Source organism: Echinops telfairi, unplaced genomic scaffold, assembly GCF_000313985.2.
Source record: "Echinops telfairi isolate 266 unplaced genomic scaffold, ASM31398v2 ScPeMD7_8;HRSCAF=38, whole genome shotgun sequence".
Taxonomy (NCBI): domain Eukaryota; kingdom Metazoa; phylum Chordata; class Mammalia; order Afrosoricida; family Tenrecidae; genus Echinops; species Echinops telfairi.
The window spans coordinates 15,526,374-15,532,730 of record NW_022103905.1 but is presented as its reverse complement, the minus strand read 5'-3'; the positions used below and the strand labels follow the sequence as shown (position 1 = coordinate 15,532,730).

General features: G+C 45.1%; 1 protein-coding gene and 1 pseudogene across 5 annotated transcripts in view; both read right to left on the bottom strand.

Moving 5' to 3' along the window:
* Positions 1-6,357, bottom strand: part of CGNL1 (cingulin like 1) — a 111,421-nt gene that overhangs the window by 63,111 nt on the left and 41,953 nt on the right. The window lies entirely within an intron of this gene.
* LOC105979209 overlaps positions 4,831-6,357 on the bottom strand; it is a 2,937-nt pseudogene continuing 1,410 nt past the window's right edge.

Genomic DNA, 6,357 nt, shown 5'->3' with positions numbered 1-6,357 from the left:
AGGACTCTGTTTTCCATAAACATCATGACACAGAAAGCACACATATCGAGTATGCCGCTGACAGGGAGCCAGCAAAGGAAGGCCAAGTCCTGAATGACAGACCCAAGGTCAAAATGATCTTAATAGGCAGAAACAAGGGGCCATGACAGGCCTGATTTAACTCAATGAAAAGAGAACCAGGTATCCATGATTTTCAGGGGTTCACCTTTGCACCACTTTGCTTCTACAAAAGGCCTACATTAGTACCCACTTTCCTTGACAGACAGTGGCATCTGGTGTTTGACAGCGAGTCAGGGAAGGGAGAGCTCGTACCTCAGCCAGCGAGGGCACCGCCAAGCTCTTACTCTGGAAACTACACTCGGTGTAGCTCAGCACCCAGCCACCCTGGCATTCAACTCTGCCAACTGACGAGTGAACACAACATGTCAGTGTTCTTTAGGGTTTACGTGATATTTGATCTAATTTGGTAAGTTATTTTGGGGGTCTGGAAACATTCAAAACATGTTCTCCTATAAATTATTAATGGTAATTACTTCTGTGCTTTACATCATTTCTGCTTACGGGAAGTTTTAAAGGAACGCCCCACTTTCCAATGGTGGAGAAATCCTGCAAGTGAAATATCTTGTGTTTCCTTCTCTTTCCATTTTTAGGGGACTGAGTATAGAATGGAAGATTCATGACTCAGTAGGACCTTTAGCCAGCTATAAACTCAATTGCACCCACCACAATGGGAACACAGATATACCCTGGAACCCTGACTAGGTAATGTGCAGCCCCCACATTAGCTCAACCCTAGTGTCTTGCAGGTCACGACTAGCATGGGGAGTCTGGAAACGATAGCTAGTTCATGAAGAAGAGAGCATGGAAGGACACACACCTTTCCTGACTTAAAGCCATGCAGCGTTCCCTGGACTGTCCAAATGACTACACTTGGTCTATGCACAGGCTCCACAAGATGATCAGAGCTTTCAGCAGTTCATGAGCGACTTACATGTGATCAGGAGTCTCTTTCCTTTCTTTCTTTACTGGGGGCTCCTACAGCTCTTAGAGCAATCCATACACAAACTGTGTCAGACACATTTGTATGTATTTTGCCATCATCATTTTCAAAGCATTTTCTTTCTACTTGAGCCCTTGGTATTAGCTCCTCTTTTTTTCCCTCCCTCCCCCATCCTTATGGACCCCTGAAAATGATACATTATTGTTATTTTCATATCTGACACTGTCCGCTGTCTCCCTTTACCCATGTTTCTGTTGTGGGTGTGAGTTTCTTATTCTTAAAATGAAATTCAAGGACTCCACAAATGTTCTAGTAATAATTGTGCAATACTTTGTTGTTAGAAAGAGATGCTTCATTTAATTCATCCAAAATAAAGGTTACATTTAATTGTCACTACAATTGATATCTACAGATTCATTCACAGAAATTCTTATAAACAGTGATGGCTTTTTTCAAATCAATTTTCCACTGGGCCATCGACCTCACAACGCAGGTGATTCTGATTCATACCTCGGCAAAATTACAAACTGTCACACAGTCATGACCCTTCAAGATTGCGAGGAACATTTGACTCCACTGTGCTGAAGCCATCCATACAAAGGCCTAGCCGCCTGCCACGCAGACCCAGGTGGCTGGAGTCACTCTACTCACTCCAGCCTGTGCCGGTCACTCTCTAGTTTCTCCACGCTCCCTAACAAAGGCCTCCAAAGTTTGTTCGTACGTAAGTAACAGATACAAAACAGCTGTAAAAAGCGAAGGTTGGCCTCTCAAATAAAAAAGAATCAAGAAGTGGGAAGCCTGGACTTGATGAAAGGCCATTCTTCTCTTTCGCCACTCTCGAGACAGTTCTGGAGCCCCAGCTAGGGCTGTCTCAATCTAGGGCAATGGCCAGAACGAGAAGTGAACTACTAGTAAAGGAGTCCCTCCGTCTAAAAGACCTTGCCTTCAAATCCCACCTAACACTCTCTCTGACATCCCAATGGCCAGAATTAGTTACAGGGCTGCACGGATCCACAAGAGAGGAGCTTTAGCTCCAGTCGACTTCATGAAGTGTGAGATAAACTCTAATGGGACCTATTTAGGTCATGTGCCACCCCTGAACCAATCCCTGTGATGGAGAGATGGAATACGGTCAGTGGCTCAGATCAAGGTCACAGGCCCTACCAGCACGATCAGGGATAGGACCTCCCAAAGACAGTGGGGGACTGCCACATGGAAAGTGGCCTCTGACTGCGAGAACAAGGGCGGACCATGCTGGGAGGTAACGAACACCCACCACAGAGTATCACCCATGTTATCAAATCAGGCTGCGTCAACAGCTCTACTGGCTCTGCTTATTCTCACTTAGTGCTAGGTCATGAGCCTTTCCTTCTGTGATGGTTAAGGTTTTATGTCAACTTGGCCAGAGAACTTAGCCTAAAACACAGCCCCAAATGTCAAAAAACTTTTAAAAGCCTAATTGTAAGCAGCTATGTGGTATTTCACTGTACAGATGTACAACAATTTTTATTTTGGGATATTTAGGTAATTGCCAATGTTGTCTTTATTACAAATGCTCCCAAGATAAACCGCCTTCCCTGTGATGCCTTCTGCATCCTTCATAGACTTTCAAACAATGTTGGGTGTGTGAAGTTGCTGTTGTAGATGCTGTCAAGCTGGCTCATAGGACATCGTGAAGAGATAGGGACGTGAAAAACTGTGCCATGGGGTTTTACAGCCTGGAATGCTTGCAGGAACAGTGTCAAGACTTTCTTCCACAGAGTCACCGGGGTAGGTCTGAACTGCCAACCTTCCGGTTAGCAGTGTACAGCCACTGCACCAGAGGGTTTAACAGAGATTACGTACGTCTTTGTGACAAGAGAACAACTGCCAAGTGGGCACCGATATGTTCAAAGAACTTTGTGTTTAATCCCTTCTCATCAAATCAGTGCCTCTTAGAATCATGATTTCCAGGAACTCAATCCTGTTCACATGAAATCTGGGACAGACACAGCGCTGGAGAGCAGAAACACAAAGAGAAGGCAGCAGCCCCGCCTGCCAGTCTCCCCCGTCACTGGGGAGAGGCGGGTCGTGAATCTGGCGGGGCTGACTTAGAGCCCTTACACCAGGAACCTGTGGCCTTATCAGCCTCCTGGGGCCCTGCAGCCTGCCACAGCCTCAAACTCATTCTTCAACTGCAATTGTGAGGAAGAAAAGCAAACTCTAATGGCCCCAGGAGAAAAAGGCTATTTCCTGATTACTGGAGGATTTAATAAAAATGGTTTTCCTTGACAAAGAATTTCCACACTTGGAAACTACATCCAGAGACTGCAGGAAACTGGAGACATTTTTCGGTGGACAGCTATGTAACACCTTCTGGTTCCCCCAGCCCAGCCTGGCAGCAGCTGGGCGAGTGCTGGTAGCCCAGCTAAGCACTCATCTGCTAACCAAAAGGTTGGTGACTTTACTAACCCACCAGCTGCTCTGGGGGAGAAAGATGTGAAGATTTACCCTATGGGGCAGTTCTAACCCTATAGGGTCTCTGAATTAGAAATGACTCATGGTAACAGAGTTTCTGCTTGGTTTTTGGTTTGACAGCATTTCAACTTGTACCTAACCTTACTTGATCTGGGCAGAACACAAGACTTTTACTTCTAGAGCGAACAGTAAAAAAGCAGGTAAAGTGGAAAGTCACTGAAAGAGAGGAAGACCTTCCAGGAGATGGGTTGACACAGCGGCTGTCACAATGGCACTAATTATGAGGAGGACGGTGCCGCGTTTGTAGGGCTATCAGTCGGAACTGACTAGATGATACCAAAACCACCACACACAAAAAGTGAGCAAAGGCAAACTTTTCAACGTACAAAGCCAGGGCCTAATCACAATTCTAATCACTCAGTCCCATATAATACCTACCACAACTCAGGCCATCTTGAGAACTTTGTAATATCCTGGACAAAAGAAAAAACCCAAATGGATTTTTTATTTAGCAACAACTATTATTTAGCAACAACTAATGACACATTATTCTAAGTGTCAGAGAATTCTAAGTCCTTGGAATTCCTAAGAACACTTGTGAAACAAAAATGGATTTTAATGAGGTATGCCAGTCTAAGAGTGGAACTGCAAGGTGGGTGGTTCAAAGCTACCTCAAGAGATAGAATGCTGTCCTCTATTCAAGGCCTGGTTTGCAGCAGAAAGGTTGAACTGGGTTGGAGAAATAGTGCTCGAGAAGTGAATTGTTTCTACAACGCCTCAAACAAGGGGAGTGGACCCAAGGGGACACGGCTGTGAAAGTTGTAGGAAGTTCTAGAACATCCCCTCTCATCAGGAACAGGAAACTGGTGCAGAATTCAGACAGCCTGCCTCTCTTCTAAGAGCTTCTGGTGGACAAGCAATGTCCATAGCTCCGCGCTGCCTCTGCCTTGTGCCAGACACCTCTCCTGGGATGTCTCACAGTCCCTCAAATTCAACGCAGTCCGGCCCACTGCGGACAAAACAAGAGTCCTTCTGCTCACCACTCTGCCAAGACCGGTACCTGCTCTGGGTTCCTCCAAACCGCCAATAGCCATACGGTGACTTGGGAACATGGGAAAGGCATTCTTGACCACCTGTTCTCACTCATTCCCACCGATCAAGGGGGCCTCAGGGAAATGGCTAGGATGGTGCAGAAACAACCAAAGAATAGCTTACTTCTTTTAGAAATGACCAGTGCCTATCTTGCATTCCAATCTTACATTCTCACTCTTTCCTCACCACCATTCACCCCCTTTCCCTTTCCCTCTCTTCCCTTCTCCTTGGCTCTGTGACCCTTCCCATTCCCACACAGAAAGACACAATATCACAGGACCCTACACTCTTTTCTCCAGGTTACCTAGTATAGGGGGGCAAGGAGGGAGGCAAAGCTTGACCTGGGCCAAGAGCCTTCGCCAGACCTACAAGCGTCTCTCCTCAGGAGATGAATTTTCAGATTTCAGCACAGCTGAGCCTAACCCTACCGGGGAGTACCAGGAAAACAACTGATTCAACCAGCCCACCCCTCTTGCCTCGTCTGAGTCAGCCTGGGCCCTGGTCTGACACACGCTGACCTCCGATTCCAATTCCCTGGCTCAGGTGCACATGAACTGCGGGATTCTTGGTGCACCTGACTCTGGCTTGGTATGCTGACTTACCTTGGCAGATCCCTTGGCTTATCTGGTAGGTAGTTTCTACTATTAGAAAAGTCAGACTCTGGCATCAGAAGATATGGCAGATGCTAAGCCCCAATTCAGTCATCATCAAGGGCCACTTCCATTACAGACTATGGGAATCTAGGGTAGAGGTCACCTAAAACATTTTAGGCCAAATATTTTAGGCCAAAGGAATGTTTCAAAAAGTATTATTTGCTTTTTCTACTTTATAATTCTTTTTTTTTATTACCACAGTTGGACCTTTTAAGAAACATATACTAATAGATACACCAATATTGAGTAAAAATCTAACCTAGTTTTTGTGAAGCATACATGTGAGAAACGATCTTGCTCCTAGTCTCCAAGACTTTAACTACGAGTTTATCAAAAAGGTAGCTCTGATCTCTGGAATCCTGACCCTTGAGGTTTTGTATGTTTTGATTATAAAACAATTTTAAGTGGACCAACTTAAATCCCAGCCGTTTTTCCTTCAGGAGTGGGCTAATCATTTTGAAGTTACGGACTCTGTTACAAGAATATCCCATTCCTTTAGGTTTGAGATCTACTTTGTCTTTGGAAAACTTGGTTTAAAAAAAGTAGTATTTTTTTACAATAAGGATACATTTACCGGAACATACTCAATATTACTTATAACAAAGTCTATGTCTATCTATGTGCTGTGTTCATTGTTTTGTATCTAGTCACTACTCTACATATGGACACAGCCGCCACTTCTGGATCAGTCCCATCCAAGTACAGTCAGACTACAATCGACTCCTTACCACAACTCTTGGTATCTGAGATTTTGATTAAAAGTAAAAAAGGTGAGTGAACAAATACATCCACTCAAGCATGGTGACAATTTCCAGAAGCTACTCTTTGCAGAAGTAACCTGCAGAGGGGACTTTGAGGAAATGTTTAAAGCTACGGCTCTGGTGAGCACCAAGTGAGTCCCGAGAAGGCATTTGCAGCAGGAGATTCTGCAGCATCGAAGGAGATTCTCTGGAAGAGGCGGGCATTTTCTCAACTAAGCTACCCCCCCCCAAAAAAAAGGTTTTCAGCAGCTGAGGACAGGAACCCAACCCAAAGAATAGCTCTATCTTCACATCCACTTGAGAAGGGTGACCCTACCATTAGGCCCATGGTGCTAAATGGTCTCAAAGTCTTTGGTGGTATGATATTGGTAAGAAGAAAATCAATGCACAAACC